At 44.8% G+C, this 17,242-nt stretch overlaps 1 long non-coding RNA gene across 1 annotated transcript; it reads left to right on the forward strand.

The window, feature by feature from the left end:
• The first annotated feature begins 7,395 nt into the window (after nt 1-7,395).
• LOC120509335 lies at nt 7,396-12,588 on the forward strand. Its single transcript, XR_005629234.1, has 3 exons — nt 7,396-7,431; nt 9,551-9,620; nt 12,516-12,588. It is a non-coding gene; the product is annotated as an uncharacterized LOC120509335 (long non-coding RNA).
• The last annotated feature ends 4,654 nt before the right edge of the window (nt 12,589-17,242 follow it).

A 17,242-nucleotide genomic window follows, 5' to 3' on the forward strand; every position in this document is an offset into this window, starting at 1 on the left:
CCATTGTGACTAAAATGCTCATTCTTTTCAAAGAGTGTTCCCTGTATTTTCCAGGAAACTGGGTGAGCCAAAAATAGTCTGCTTGACAGCAAAGACCTTCACTGCTGTGTTTTGTCTTAATTGTACATTTACAAAATTACTTTTTTTGATTCTCTGGACATTCTCCAGGAAATGCTGTCCTGAAAGCTGTTCTTGGAAGGGCTGTGGTTTTCCCATCTCTTGTCCTTCCAGTTCCACCCAGAGCCCCAGGTCACCCCCTTGGCAGGTGATGATTCTCCTGTTTGTGTCAGCCAAGTTGTGGAAGATGATGAATGGACTCAGTGCACAACTGCTTCTGTTTCCAGCTCTGATCTTAAGGCCAAGTATCATGGAGGAATTGTATTTCTCCAGCTTGTGAATGCTTCTCCCATATTTTCCTCGTACTCTGAGGATTTTTTTTTAAGCTTTTCAAATATCTTTCTGCAAGGATCCTCTCTCTAGAGAAGAAGCAGGGCAAGTAAAGGCTGTGCTCTGAAGGGATGCACATAAAAGTGTAGGGGGAAAGGGCAGCTGGAAGGCTTTACACGACCTCTAGTGCTAGTTGAGCTTAACATGGTGAAGTTCTCCTTGCCCACAAGAATTTATATGGGGAGGAGAGATCCTGCCAGAATAACCCGGGGCAAACACCCGAGTGCAAAGGCCAGTGCCAAGCCAAGCAGTGTGGGGTAGCAGTCAAGCACTTTCCAGCAGTGAAAGCAGTGGGAGTCTGTCCACAGCAGCCCAGTAAGAAAAAACTCTCCACAAAGTAAAGTAACCTGTGGTCCAAGGAGGCTTAACTGCAGCCAATTGACCTGGGTGAAAAGCAGGTTGTGTGCAAAAGGCATTTTAGCATAAACTAGCCAAGGAGGTTGTTGCTGTTACTTCCTAGGATCCTTCACAGCGAGGTGGAAGTTGAATAATTCAGCAAAAGCTCCAACTTTCCTCACAAAACAGAAATCAACTGTCGCTGGACATTAATGGAGTGAGAAAAGTAATTAGATCTAATTTCAAATGTCATAGCCAATTAAATAACAGTGAGAAAAGTTGTGTAATTTAGCTCTGCTCATCAAAAATAAAACTGTCAAATTGTCCACATTTGCAAATCTCATGCTGACTTTTTGGATGGCTTAGGGAGGGCTTGTTTGGGAAATACGCAAATTGTGCACAAGGTGTCAAGACTGAGTGCACCTTATGTTTTTCTGGTTCATAAAACTTGGATCTTTTAGGTTTAAATGCTTCAAAGCTCAGCTCTGCCCTCAGACATTCCCAAAAAACCAAGGTGAACCTGGCCAAACCAGGAGCTGTCACTGGGTCTGAGAAGAAGCCTTCAATTCATACATATGCCCCCAAAAGGCAGGTGTGTGTGCTCAGCCTGCCAGGTGGCTGAGCCCACAAAACCACTTGTCCTTGAGCCAAATTTTGCAGTAGAGGTGTTTGCAACTGCAGAGCCAGATCCTGGTTGTGAATGTGTCACCTCCATGTGCAGTTGTGGTACTGAATTTGGCGGAGGTATTTGAGACTCAAGCTCACGTAAGTAAGGCTGGAGAGTGGCTCCCAGATTCCAGCCCTGCCTGAGGTCTGTGCTGGAGCTGGGCCAGCCCTGCTGCAGTCTCAGATATCACTGTTTTCTTGTGCTGTGTTTCCCTGAAAGCCTCTTGGACAGCTCAGAAGCAATACTGCAAGAGACAAGGCTCGACGTGCAAAGCTGCAGTGGAGAGTGTGGAAAGCCCAGGAGTGGAGCACGAGGAAGATTTGTGCTGCCTGTACCTTTGAAGGGACAAAGCCAGCAGCTCATGGGGGTCTGACACCCTAAAGGACTGCCAGGCTGGTTGGCTAATGGGGGTTTCAGTATATAAACCTGGACCAGGTCTCAGATCCACCACACCTTTGGGTCTAGCATGAGACCCGTGCTCAGGGCAGATCCACCTGCAACTGGTGAGGCTTGTGAAAATCTTATGCTCAGTAATAAAATTTGTTTTTCTTTGGCTGCATGAAGGGTGCTCAGGTGGGGGATTCACAGTGTAAATTTGCATGGCAATATCAGAACACTGTTCATTCTATTGAATGCCAGAGGATGAATATGGAGGAGGAGAGAAGAGGAGCTTGGATGTGTTTCTACTCCAGTTGATTAGTACTGGCTGCAAGCCCCTCTGCCAGGAGTGCATGCATACAGCTGGTTTTATGAAAATAAATAATTTTCCCAACACCTTTCCTGCTGGCCCTGCTGGGACATTGGTGGGGTCACCCAGAGGCAGTGGGCTCAGGAGCCTGGCATCTGTCTGCTAGGCAATAAATGAAGGCAGCCAAACTAATGCCACCTTCACCCCTGAGGGCTCATTGGATGAAGGCAACTTATATCCACTGTTTACCTGTTCTGGATTTGAATTGGTGACCCAGGGATGAAAGTTTCTGTCCTAGTGCCAGGACTTTGACTTGCTCTGCTGTAACAATAAATATCCCCCAAACCCCTTGGAGCTCCCAGCAATTACAGCCTTAAAATAAACTTATAGCATAGGATAGTGATTACCAAATGTTTCTTATTGTTTCCCCTCTGGGAGACATGTATCCCTCAGGAAATTAGGTTCTAATTACACAGGAGAAGCAGGGAAGTAACCGTAGTGTGGGAAAGCTAAATTAATAAAAGCTCCTAGGTGCACTCTGACCACCCCTTTTAGGGGAATGATTAAACATGAGTGGTCTGAGAGTTTTACTTTGTCTCTTCTTGAGGAATGCCTAGACCAGCTGGGGCAGAAGAGATTTGAGTAGACAAAGAGAGGAGAGAAATAAAGATGCTGTCAAAGACCCCAGGAAAAAGCTGCACTGAGCAGCATACAGGAATTCTTCAGCCTGCAAATCCCAGACCATGTGGTACCATCCTGGGCAGGGCTGAGATTCTAATACATTGGGAAAGTTAATAAAATAGATGCGCATCCTTTATCCCCTTGAGGTGCTAACCCAACTCATTTCAGAGTCCAGTACTCCTTTCAAATACACAATATTAAGGAGTGAATCCAGTTCAAGCCAGTGCACTACCCATTCATGGAAAGCTGAGGCTGAAACACTCTTTGGGCACTGTATGGCTCAGAGAGCCTGAGATCAGGGAGGCTGGAAAGCCTTTTGGACAATAACACACGTGATGGTTCATCATGCCAGCTGGAATCCCCAGGGCTGGCTTTGTTTCTGTGAGTGCAAGAGGAAGTCCTCTCCATCCCTTGCTTGTACTTGTTTCATTTCCCACAGTACATACCATTTATAAACCTTGGGAATGCAAGTAGTCCCTTGGAAAACATCTCACATCTCATCCATGCAACAGTGGTGTCCAGAGCAGAAAAATGGCTGCAAATGCACTCAGCCCCCCTGGAAGTGAATGTCAGGGTCTACCTCCACTCAGGTGCTGCTGAAGGACAAAATCTTCAAGCTGCAATTTTCTGGGCAAGATGAGGCTCATCCTTTTTCAGAAAATGTCTCCCTTGGTTTGAAATTCATTGCCCTGGTGGAAGATACATCAGGATATGAAGAAATGTGCCCTGAGGTGGGAGCCAAACCAAGGATGTCACATACCTAAGCACCCATACTGCAGTTTGCATGTTTGCAGAGTGGATGTCAGGTTGCTTATGGGGAACCCCTGTGAAGTCTTGCTATGTAATTTACTCAATATTAAAGAATGGAGAAATCAAATTTGTGTTTGTACATAGCTCAGAAGCAAAGAAGACAGTAGAATAAACAGTGACATAAAATAAGAATAAAAAGAAAAGAATAAAACTCTGAGAAGAGGATAGGATTTAATTTTAAGTGAGAATGTTGCCTTTCTCTGGGCAGAGGAGTGCTTTGTTTTGAGATGGAAAACACAGTAGTCCCTGTATCACTGAGGATGTTTTTATTCTGAAGTCAGGCAAACTATTTTTGCTCAATTTATGCTTAGCCTGCAAATTGAAGCAAATTGCAGGGATCCCAAAACTACTCATACCAAAGTCAAGAAAGACAAAATTAGCTTTGTTCTCTTGGAACCAAAGCCACAGGATCTCAGCCTGTCACAGCTGTCCTTAAGATAACAAAATACTCTGTTCTTAGGATTATGCTCACCATTTTGATCAAATCCACAGTTAAAATCTATGGTTGTTGCACATTTAGTTAATCAGCACTCATCTTAAATTCCCAATATATACATTTATGTTATTCTTGTACTGCACAATTTGCCAGATGGGCTTTTATCCTTGAGATACACAGTGAGGAGCATCATCACCTCTCCTGGCAGTGCCAAACCACACTGCTTAGGGATTCTCTTTGGGTATTAATTGAATCTGAAATGGTAGTGCCAGCAAAACATCAGAATTTCAGCAACATATGTTGAAATGGCATCAATATAGGCTGTATATATAGATAATATGTTCAATCTGCCTCTTGGGGAATGAGAATTTAAGCTTCTACTGATGCATTCTATCCTAAAGGTTAGGGTAGGATCAGAGAGCAAATCATCACATTGGCATATGGCAAGGATTTACTCTCCTGCAGCTGTAATTATGTTCATTCTGGCTGGTGAGAGTGCAAAATAAGACAGGACACATTCATAATAGCTCAAGCAAACCCGTTTTACTTTGCTGTTGCTGCACATGAGAAGTTTTCATTATGTTAGAGAAGGGGTTACCTGTTCAGGGCACACAAACCCAATTGCTCATGCTCTTTTGTAGTTACTCCTAAATCATCCTGCCTCAGGGTAAGACTCTTCTCCAGCAGAAGAGAATAACAATTGGTTTTCTCTACTCTAGTAGTACATAACCACCAGCAATAAGTACCTGCAGTGTCCCTCGAGAACCTGTTTCACAGCCAGTGGGGTGTTGCTATTTCCCAGCACTCAAACACGGGTTTTTCGTGAGTACAAAGACTACAGTGCTGGTCTTCAGCAAGGATAAATTATTTGGAACAAGATTAGACATTAACACCAGCAGAGCACAAATGGGAAAATCACTGGACAGAAGCACTGAAAATTGCCTGCAGCACTGATTTGTTATTTAGCGTCCTCCTGCCCTGTGGTACCAACTTCATCCCTTTAATGTGCACCAACAGTAACTCAAATTTAGCTGTGGCTGGGTTTTCTCCCTCTATGTTTTCGTATTTATTGATTGTTAACACAATGCACAGAGCACAAAGAGGAAAAAAATATAACTGTGGAGAACAGTGGTGCTTCTCTCTCTGTTCCATCCTGGATTGTTATTCACACAGATAAGAAAATGTAGCCACCTGCCATTCCCCTCATGCTTAGACTGTCAACTTTCTGGTTCTGTATTTGTAAGGCACAATAAACCAGCAAATAACAGGGTAGCTGACCAGCATGATCAAAATCTGCAAATGTCTTGAATTTTCATTTTGCTGAATTGATCCTGGTCTGTGTTGCATAATCCTGGGCTGTAAAAGGTAGCTGTTCTTAGAAGGATCAACCTTCTTGAGCTATTTTCCCCTCTTGTTAACAATTTCCATCTCATTTCCTATTTCCGGCTCTAACTCCTGCCGATAATGCTCCTCAGCTAATATTGAAACCAAGAGGGAAAAATATATGAATAGTAGACATCCGATCCAAGCTTTGTGTGTGGAATTTGGGGATGGAATGTTCTTGAGAACAAGACGGGTTTTTTAAATAGCAAAATACTGCTTGTTTAGGAAGAAAATTTGCACTGACACCTATATGTGGTACTGCTGATGTTTGTTCCCACAGTGCTCTTAGGTCAAATATAACCATCCCCTTAGAATGCTTTTTTCCTTTTTTTTTTCCTTCTTTTTTTTTTTTTTGTTTTCACCAAGATGTTCTCCATGCAGAGTGTGTCTGCATGGCACTTTGCTGCACAACTACAGCTTGTACAGATACTTTGATGCCAGCTTAAGAAGGTGAACTTGCAAATGCCATAGCAGTCACCAGCTGGGTTTGTGATGTCATGCAATGCTGTCTTTCAGTCTGCAATATTGGCCTGCTATGCCCTTGCCTCCTACTCTGGCTCCTCCATCTCCTGCTGTTCATCAGTTGGGTCAGCAGTATTTTGTACAGTTGTTCCAAGCCACACTCAGCCCCTTCACTTCCAGAAAAGACATTTTATCTGCACCCCTGACACAGTTCTTGGTGCATGGATGGTTGTGCAGGTTATCCAGCTGCAGGTGGAAATGAGCAGCCGGGGCAATAAGTGCACGGGGAAAGACCCATCCCCTCCTATACAATTGCAGCTAGAAGTTATTCAGAACTAATCTGGCCATTTCTAGGTGAGTTCCCTGCTGTTCTTTTTGCAGAAGAGATAAAAGCAAATATATTATTTCTGTAATGATGAGTACCCATGCAAGAGGTGGGCATGGGGAGTCCTCCCTGAGCAGGGATCATGTGAGGGTCTCTCTGTGCAGCAGTTTTGTAACCTACCCTGGAAATACATCAAAGAGGCCTTGGCTATGAAAGGCAGGAAGGGAGTGGTCTGAGGAACTGCAGCTACACCAGCGAGTTGAGCAGAGCCAAGGAATGTCCTCAGGCATTGCACTCAATTGTGCTGTTAAATTGTCAGTCCCTGGCCAGCAGAGAGCCTGGGAGCTGGCTGGGGCTCAGCACTGAGCCCAGGGCTGCTTGGACGTGTCCCTCCCTCCTGGAGGACTGTGGTATGAACACGGGCAGTTGTGTCCCTGTGGGCTTCCATGCTCCAGAGGGAGCCACTCTGGGCATGAGCAATGGGATAGGCAGCTGCTGGTAGGAAGGAAAAACTGGATTGTACTAATTCATTTTTTTGGTATTAATATTCCCAGATTTCTCTGTAATAAAGCAGAGGGCATATATGGCTCAGAGTCTCATCTGCAGCTCTGGAAGGGGAGTTTGGACTTTACAGAGCCATCCAATCTCATGCTGTCTGAAGATATGTCTCTCCTTTGTGTTTAAGTCAGTACTTGCTTGGGGCTCAGAGTTTTTTTCCACTGGATATTCAGCTATTCCAGGACTGTGTTGCACAGGGGGAAGTTCTGCTTGTGTGTAACACTGTCCAGGTCTGCCTCTACCTCTGCTGGTGGCCCTGGCTGGCAAAGACAGGTCCCCAGGGCATGCTATGGCTCAAATTCAAGTGGGCACCTTTCTCCTGCAGGGTCCTGGGCACCCCCTCTCTGTGGCTGGTTTCATGGAGCACACTGAGGGGAAGTGGATAACATTTGTTGGGACCAGGATTTCCAGAAGCAAGCCTTCATTTGGGTGCTACAGCTGGATGTCCTCACAGACTGATACAACCTGTGGGAAGGCTCTTACACCTCAGCTTCACCTGAGCCAGGTGTTTATCAGTGTGGAAGGAGGTGGGCCCAGGGCAGCATGCCCAAACCCAGGTTAATTAGAGCCAAGGGATGTTGAGTGGGGCCTCCTGGTTTGTGAGAGCCTGAGAATTCTGACCTGTGGGAGTAATGAAGGTGAGTGTGGGGGGAGCAAGGCAGATAATGGAGAGCTTTTGAGCTGAGATAAAGCTTTGCCACGTGGTGAGCCAGGGAAGATGTTTCAGGCTTGTCTGCAGCATGTGTGACTGAGAGAAGACAATGCTCAGCTGCCTGCAGTGAAACGGTGCCAGTTGCTGGATACTCCTATGTCCTTTTGATTTTTGTAACTCCAAACCCAGATGAGTCCCATTCTGAAACTCAGCAGTGAAGGTCAAAACCCTTCTTGTGTGAAATGACTTGTCTCCTGTTTTTCCCTAGCAAAGCACACAGGTGATCCTTAGGGCTCCAGGGAGTCTCCAAATCACTTGTACCAGGTTTTGGTTGCTTTGATCTTAATACTGCAACATGCCCTGAGCCCAGCAGATTTGCCAGAATTGACAGGGCTGAGTCTTTAGCAAAGCTCTTTACTGACTATTCATTAGCCTATGGTTGTGTTCCAGTAGCTGAAAAATGCTCTTCTTCCAGGGTAACAAGTGACAGGAGAAGAGGAAGAGTCCTCAAGTTGTGTCACGGAAGGTTTAGATGGGATTTTAGGAAACATTTCTTCACTGAAAGGGTGGTAGAGCCTTGGAAAAGGCTGCCCAGGGAAGTAATGGTGACACTGTCCCTGGAAGTGCTCAAAAAATAGGTAGACATGGCACTTTAGGGACATAGTTCAGTACTTGGCAGTGCAAGGTTAACAGATGGACTCAATGATCTTAAAGATCTTTTCCAAACGAAATGATTCTGTGCAAATCTTCCCTGGAGCCCATGGCAGGGGGGAAGATCAGGCTGGAGAGTGAGGAATGGGGCTGGGAGGCAGTGGAAGAGGTTGCAGAGATGCCTGTGAGAAAGAGAAAGGAACTGGGGCTTCCCTGCTGGTTCAAGAAGGGCACAGGACGCCAGATCTAGAGAGTGATTGTTTTCTTGACAGTCTTCCCCAGAAGACAGGCATTTGGGATGAGCTTCAGCCCGAGCTGTGGGACAGGAGCTGTGGGGCTCTCTGCTGGGGAAGCTCAAAGGGGCTTGTGGACAGGCCTGAACTTTCTCAAAGTCTTTTGGAGATGTGTGGAGCTGAGTGGGAGAAGCACAAGGAAAATCTGCCAGCTGCAGCAGCTCCTCTGCTCATTGCCTAGTTTGCTGCTCATGCTGGGCCCTCAGCCCTGGCAGATTCCACCCATCAGTGTAGGATGTCCTCTAGGAGAAGGCATCACCAGGATGCTTTGCACCCCTGAAAGTCCAGAAGAAACACTGCTGGCAGGGCCAAAGACATAATTTTTCCAGTACTCCTTGCATGGACAAGAGTGGGCAGCTTCTGCCTTTCCAACCTCTTCTCAGATGCCTCAGGCTGTGAATGTCCCCATGAATCATGAGAGGGGTTGGGAAACAATATTTACTTTCCTGGAGCCTGAAAACAACAGAAAGGACATGGAAGAACAAAAACCCCTCCTGAGACAGGATGTGCAAATCTTATATCTGCCTAAATCCAGGAAAGAAGCAAGACTGTGGATGCCTCATGTGGAGCAACCCCAGCACAAAGAACAGCGGCCACAAAATTTGTTGTTGACCCATCTTATGAAAAGCTGAAGAGCTGCCAAGATGGGTGAGAACAGGGGACCCCAAACTGGGCTCTGAAATGTCATTTTGGATACCTGAGAAAGCAAGAGGCTCCTCAAACACCCTGACTGCAGTGGGTGCTGGCAGTGCTTGCTACAGAACTGCTTCCAGGCTGAGCACTCTTTTTTTTTTTTTTTTTTTTTCCATCAGAATTTGCCAATTCCTTACAATGGAAACACTGCAGGGTTGTATCACTGCTGTGACTGCGAGAGAAGCCAGGCTGTTTTGTTACCCAATTCTTTGGCTCCTCACAGCCCACCCTGGCAGGGTCTGCAGAGCCAGAGCCTCCATCCTCCACATTAACCCTTCACCCCATCCCGACACCTTGAGTCCTTGCTCAATGGCCAAGCTCCTGCTGGCCTGTAAAGGGGAAGCAGTGGTGTAGTTTTCTGCTCCCCAGTTTGATAGTTTTCTGGCTCAGGAGCTGGTGTGACTTTCTATCTGATTGTGCAACTTTTGGGAAGTCAACCAGGGATTAATTTCATTTCTGTCTTCACAGGATGGCTGGGAGATGCTGGGTCAGGACTGCCTGCTTTCCTACTGGAAGCTGGTCTGTTTCCAGGCAAATGGTATGTAAATGGTATCTAGAGGGATGCTATTAAAATTACTTAATCTAAGGAAATATTTTCATGAAATTGTCTTTCAAGGGGGAGCACTAAGCTTTTGACTTGAAGCTTTCACAAAATAAATGTCTCCATGCAAAAGCCACTTCCCTTGGGCCAGCAGTGGTGGGAAACCAGAGTATTTTGATTTCAGCAGGATGTCACAGCAGCAGCTTGAGGATCTGGTTGGGTTGCTTCCTACCTTTTTTCCCTGTCAGGGACAAGATACCTGGGGCCAAGGGCTCAGGGGTAAAATCTGATTTTCCCTTTTTTGAGACCAGGTGGCTCATGCCCCAAACTTGCCCCCCACCAGCATTTCCAAATTGAAGCAGTTTTCTGTTTCAAACTTTGAAATTTTCAACCCCAAACCTCGGTTTTCCTGCAGATCTGAAGGGCCTGAGCAATTGAAAGCTTATTTTGGCTGAAATTCAGAGCAATTCTGTTCACAATCACTTCTCTTAATAAACAACATTAACATCTGGTGAGAAATCCCTGGGCTGAGCACAACGTAACTGCAGCACCATGCTTGAGCTGAGCTCAGCTTGATCCAGAGACAGAGCAGTGTGAGCTGAGCCAAGAGCAAGGAGGGGAGAAAACAGCAAATGGAAAAATTAATTGCATGGTAAAAAACTCTAACACTCCAACTTCCATCATCTCAGGGGTTCAAAACTGGCAGGGAGTCTTTAGTAAACTAATTAGTGGCTATGGCAAATTGTGGAAGAGTCTGTAAGTTGTTGTAGTTGAATAGAAGTCAACAGTGTCTGATTTGCAGTAGCCAAAACTCTTGCTCATGATTTTGCATTGCACAGCTTTATGAACAGTGGAAGTTTTTTACCATTTCTCTGTTAAGATATTGCTCATTTTGAATGAGTCTTTCTCTTAGAACTTTAATTTAGATAGAATTTCGTTTCAGATATATGAAATTAAAACATATTTATATGAGTTATCTCTATAATAGATTAAAAAATAAGTTTACTCAGAGCCCTAAATTAGCTATGAGAGTGCAGACACCTCCCATGATTTAGGGATTTAATTTGCTGCTGCTTGGAGGGGTGCAGCAGTAGGTCAGGCTCTCCAGGTTGCGTGGCACAGCACAGGGACAATTGCCAGTGTAAATAAACTTTGCCTGGGTCTCTTTAAGCAACATTTCACTCTGAATAATCCTGGTGATTTAGCTCCCACTAGAACATTAGTTTTAGTTCCACTTTGCTTTATTGCTGCCATGCTTAATTGATTCAACACCAGGATGGAACTGCATAATGAGGCTACTTAAGTGTAATGAAACCCTTGCATTGTCAAAAATGAAACGTTTTGTCTTCAGATTCTGGAAAGATCTCTAATTAAACACTTTTAAAATTAGATATATGCAGACATAGGAATTTTTTTAGTCCTCTAGTTCTGTAGCTTTTCATATTTCCTATTTCATCCAGGCCATTCTCCAAGTAATTCCTTTGTTAATTCAAATTTCAGAGGCCTTGACTTTTTTTTAATTTTTTTTTTTTTTTTAACATTCAGCTGTGGAATCTCTCTGCTTGGAGATGTCTATCACTGAGAGACACTTGTTTGTACTGTGTAGGTTGATGTCAGCTGCCTGGTTGCCTCCTGACAAGTCCTTGGAGGCTGCTGCTTATTTTTCTTTTTTTGTGATAAAATAAAATAAGCTGTTCAGGAGGAGGCTGCTGCATGCCCCACACCAAGGCCTCTTTGCTGGCCACGTGGGAATGGGTTTGTAGTGGGAGACCTGAACTAAACTGCTTGGTCCCAATGTGTTTTTCACCCTCATTGAACACCTCGTGAAAAGGGGGAAAAATTCAGTTTCTATAGGAAAATAAGCCTGAATACGCCTGTTACATCTTTATCTTCTTTCCCTGTGTTTCCTGGCTCTGGAGCGGCAGAGCGAATTTGGCTTTCTCCACCAGGTGGTACTATTAAGCTGTGTAGCGGGAAGATTTGCTCCCTCCATCCCAAACCCACCCAGTTATCCCCGGCGGCTGAGGCTTTCAAATAATTTCCCTCTTGGTGTACTGAAGCTAAGGAGGGGCCCCGGTTAATTGCAGCTGAATGAGGGCATTCAGGCCCTGTTCCCCTTCTCACTGCAGATCAAATATTGATTGATTGATCAAAGGATTGATTTTTCCCCCACCCCAATTTCTAATTAAAAGAATGGTCTGGAATCTTCTGATGAGCCCATACTCATGGTGGGCCCTTGGGATTGTTGCTTTTATGAAGATATTTTCCATATGAGCAGTGTAACTCCCTGATAGCTGTGGAAGATGCACCAACGTGCCTGAGGACAGAGCAAGGTTTTGACACAAGTTTGTGTTCCTAATCTGATGTTCAGCTTTCCTTGGGTGAGGTGGATAGCATGTCTGGGCTCTGCCTGCAGTGACAGGATGGGATGCTGAGGTTCCTGTGTGGGTTCTCTCATGCAGGGCTAATCTGTCCATATCTCAGACAACTTTTGCTCTTACCTAGATATCTTGTCCAGGAAGACTACTGAAGGTGGTTTTTTATGAATTTAGTGCCTCTGATGCCTGTGATGGCCCAGTGGCTGTGTATGGGCTGCTGTGTGTCCCCAGCTCCCTGGCACAGCCACAGGGCATGTCCTTGTGTGGCTCTGTGCAAAAAGCCAGAGGCACTTGAGAAACCTCTCTTGCACAATAATTCTGTCAAGCTGCAGACATGTCAGATGTAATGTTGGTATTGTTCACCTGGGAGGGAAGAGGACACAGGTACATGGAGAGCCAGCTGCCTCACTGCTATTGAACTATTAAAATGCTACAGGGGCAGTGCAGTTGCTGATGTTGAAGACTCAACCCCTTAAAATCTGAGGACAATAGCATTGTCTGAAATATACTGCAGCTCTCAGCTCCACAGGTAAATTGTCAGCAGTGTGCTCCATCCACTGGGATTATTTATAGACTTGCCCAGGTAAGCATGATCCATATTTTTTTGTGCTTAGTCAACCATGAATTTGTGTATGTCTGAGCAAACGCAGTCCTTATCTACTGCTGACTGTCCACATGTGCCCTTTGAGCACTTCTCTGGTCCTCTTCTTATGGAAAGGGCTTTGCATGTGCTGTGGTGGGCTGGCTGACACAGGGTTTCTGCTGTGAGGCCAGTGCTGTTTATAGAGCTGGAGTTCATTTGCCACTGGGGTGATGAAAAGACACTTAAACTGGAAGATCAGGTGCTTTCCTGGGCATAACCAGCTGGCTGGCAGAATTTGGATAGTTGGAGTATTGTCAGGACTGCTTTTGGAGAGTTGCATCTTCTGGGAAGACTCTGTTTTTTTGAGTCACCCCCCTTCACATGATGTTTATGACACTGTGACAGTCACACAAAAGCCCTGTGATCAGAAGGACAGCACAGACAGCATGAGGGGCTTTGAAGAACAAGCCCTGATGTAAACCAGTTCTGCTGAGCAGGGAAAAACTCCTCCAGATTTGGCCAAGTGGTGGCATAATGTGCTAGGTTACCCCAAGGATCCAGATGCCACAACATAAATCTGTTGTTGCAGGACTGAGAAAGTGATTTTTTTTTCTTTCATTTTATTAGCCATGCAAATTATAAAAACTGTCTAAAAAACCCATAACATAAATCTGCTGTTGCAGGACTGAGAAAGTGATTTTTTTCTTTCATTTTATTAGCCATGCAAATTATAAAAACTGTCTAAAAAACCCAGTGGACTTTGTCATAAAGCATTGAGGATGGTCTTGCATCCTTAAACTAGTGGATAGGGTAAAAAGAGGATCTTTTGTCCCCTCTCCTTCACCAAAATCACACTGTGAGATTTATGCTGGTGATTCAACAGAGAGGGGAATGAAATACTACCGTGAGTCTCCAAATTGGTCATTTTCCCCTGCTGTCTTGTGAAATGGTGGTAATTTGTAAATGAGACATCTGTTGCTACTTGGGTTTGAATACTCTTTTTTTTTTTTTTTTGGCATTGGCACTGTGTGATTGTATGATTGTGTGTGGTGATGTTGGTCTGTGGAGGAAGGAGAGCACGATCTGCTGCATCGGGAGATGCAAGGGAAAAGGGGCTGTTGATGAAGGAGCAGTGGCAATCACTGGGAATGTTTTTGCAATGTATAGATGGAGAAATCTTCCTTTCCTTTGTCATTAGGGGTTTGTCAGAACTTGGCACAACCCTAGTCAATTTGGATTACATTATTTTTTAATGGACCATCCTGCTGGATTCTGAGCCCTTCCTGTGGTTCTGCACAGGGTGTGCACTCTTAAAGTGGAGCAGGGATACCTGCAGAAAGACAATTGCTGAAGGCTGAGAGCCCTCTTGGGGCAGAGAGTTCACAGCAGGAGCTGCGATGTCATCTATAACTGCCCATTCCTGCTTCCTCTCAATTTAATTTCTTCCTGGCTTAATTTGCTGGTGCCCTGTCCATAACCCCACTTTTCCCTGGTGTCGTTTCTCTGTGTTCCATGCTCTGGCTGCATCTCCTCTGCTGCATTTGGGGACCAGTGGAACGAGTTTCACAAGTTTCTGGCTGCACAATGCTGATGTGCCAAAGGGATTTGGTTCCCACGTATTGATATCTGTGTTGCAAGTGGTGGGGTCATGGGTTGCTTTTGCCTTTGGGACTCCTTAGTACCAATCCTTTCACTCTCCTCTTAAATTTCTATTCCTGATGTGATCATTGTTTTAGCAATAACCACCTGCAGCATTTCTCAACATAATCATATTTGTGTGTCTGGCTATAGCTTTTCTTTAGGCTTAAACAGCATAAAAAAATTCCTTACAGCTGAAATGTTCCTTTTTGATCTAAGGATTTATCATGCTTCTTTTACTGTGCATTTCCCCCAGATATAGCAGGTGATCTATATTATCCCTTTTATCCTATTCTTTTCCTATTCTTTTCTTAAAAATTGGAAAGAGCTGGTATTTCTTCAGTGCAATTGCACAACAGAGGAAGGTGTTACCAGCATCACTTTTGGCTTGCAGTGCTCAGAACATTGTGCAAAGCCCCAGTGGGCTCTGAGTGATCTTTAACATCTGATTACTGGGGTTTGGTAACAAATGCACCCACATATCCCTATTGAACAGCACATAAATGAGTGCCACTGATATTCTCTAAATAAATACTTTGGTTTAAAACCTTTTCCTCCCTGGTGAAATGGAGTCTGGTGTTTTATGGAAGAAATTCTTCCCAGTGAGGGTGGTGAGGTGCTCAGGTTGCCCAGGGAAGTTGTTGATGCCCCATCCTTGACAGTGTCCAAGGCCAGGTTGGATGGAGCTTGGAGCAACCCGGGATAGTGGACGGTGGGAGGTTTGGAACCTTCCAACCCAAACCATTTCTGACTCCATGATTCCAGGCTGCTGCTCTGAAGAAACTACACGGGAATAATTTTTACCTGGTTTGACTGGGCAAATGCAATCACCGTTGCATCACCACCAGTTCTTTGAAACTGAGCTCATTTGCTGGCCTTGAACTGGTGCTGCATGGAGAGGGTGAAGGATGAAGGGGTGTGGGCAGGAAAGTGTCATGGACATCTCTGGTGCTTGGCAGGCTCATGGGTGTGTCAGCCAGCACAGGGCCAGTCACTGCACAGAAGCATTGAGCTCACCCTGAAATAAATAGCCTATAGCAAATGTAGGCACCAGGAGGAAAATCCTGCAAATGCTCCTAAGCTCTGTAATTCCTTATAATTTTTAGGAACTGGTTATCCTCTGCTTGCAAACAGCCTGCAGGATTGGCCACTGCCTTCACTGCCAAACAGTAAGCATTTGGTACAGTAATAAGAGATTTTAAATGGAGACAGGAAGCACCCCCCCATCTTTTGAAAATGTGGCCAGACCCCACTTTCAGAAATTTCTTGTCTATCCCTTAAAAATAATAAGGTTTTTTTTCCTTTTACTCCCCAGATCTCATGTTTAAGCCAAATAATTTGAGAATTTGAATTTCACAGATCACATCCATCAATCTGGATGTATCAATCAATATGGGAGTTATCAACCAACCAGCTCTATAATCTGTACATACCACGCATGCACGTATGGAATCATTAAGGTTGGAAAAGGCCTCTAAGATCATTGAGTCCAATTACTTAATTAACCTACCACTGCAAGGTCCACCATGAAACCATGCCCCTAAGCACCACATCTACCTGTTTTCTGAGCAGTTCCAGGGACTGTGATCTCACCACTTCCCTGGGCATACTGTCCCTCAAGACAACTGTAGCTGGATGCCTGAAAGCTTGCTTTATTCCACCAGAAAGTGAGCTGTGAAAGTATCAGACTGCTGGAATCCTAGGGAGAGCACCAAGTTGAATCTTCAAATGCAGCCTGTGCCTTCATGGTACAGGGACTTGTTACCATTCTGCAATGCTACAGCCTCTAATTCTGTGGCATAACTCACCTTCTGTCCCTCAGCCTTTCTGGCAGCTGCACAATGTAACTGTAATTGTTGCTTTTCCCTTATTTTTATCTTTCTTAGCCACCCATCTCCCTTGCAGGCTCCTGCCTGATCTCCTGTGGTGAGGTATTCACACCAAACAGTGAAGGTGCTACCAAGGATCATGTGTTGGTGATCTTGTTTTGCTTGGGTACCCTTTGGGTATCCAAGGCCTGTCTCTTGTGCAGTGGGGAATGTGACATTTCCCTGGTGTGGAGGGTGTCAGAAGAACTAGTTCTGGAAGGGCTGTGAGCTAACAGACTGTGCAGCAAAACCGGGGCAGTAGGAGCTTTTCTTCAGTGTCACAAACCCTCTGCTCAGCTCTTTTCCTGTTGAGAAATTCTTCAGGGTTCACAGAGTGTTTCCTAGAAAGCAGCTTCAGTTTTGCAGTTTCAAGAACTAAATGAGTGCTTTTGTGTGAGGCTTTCCGTGCCATTTTGGGGGATTGATATCTTACTCACATCTAAGGAAAGCTGTACAAAATTACTGCTTCAACATACACAAACAAAATGTTTTTGGCTTGAAGTTTTGGCCAAACTGATGGATTAATGATTCTCAGTCCTACTTGTACACTGAAAAGAGCTTTATTTTCCCCCTGTAGGATAAACCCTGTAACTGAGAGAGGTGTATGTTTTCCAAGAGTCAAACTGACTGATAGCTCATACTCTATGTGCAAGCTGTGGTCACTTGGTTGAGACCCATGGTTTTTCTCACAGCCACAGCTGACATTTGTTCTCACATGTAGCAGCTTCAAAATTGGGTTCCTACAGAAACTTGGGCAACACATTCTTCTTAGTGCATTACACAGAGCCAGTTTGCAATACTAATAATTAAAAAAACCCCAACAGAGTAGTTAAGTGTCATATGCAGATTGCTCACTGGAGGTGACTAAGTGGCCTAATGATCCCTCTTCTTTTGGTCAGAAACTTGGCTCTCAGGACTGAGTCATTACAGGAAATGGAAATATTATAAGCAACACCTGGAAAGGAGGTTCTGGTTGTAGAGTGCAATTCAAAATTTAAAAAGCTTCTTGGTAATGGATAAGCTGAACTGTTTGAAGTTCAACACAGGCAAACAGAGGGTTCTGCAGCTGGGGAAGAATAACCCCAGCTCACTACAGGCTGGTGACTCACCTGCTGGGAATCAGCTCTGCAGAGAAGGAACTGAGTGTCCTGG

This window comes from Passer montanus, unplaced genomic scaffold, assembly GCF_014805655.1.
Source record: "Passer montanus isolate IOZ18808 unplaced genomic scaffold, ASM1480565v1 scaffold51, whole genome shotgun sequence".
Lineage (NCBI taxonomy): Eukaryota > Metazoa > Chordata > Aves > Passeriformes > Passeridae > Passer > Passer montanus.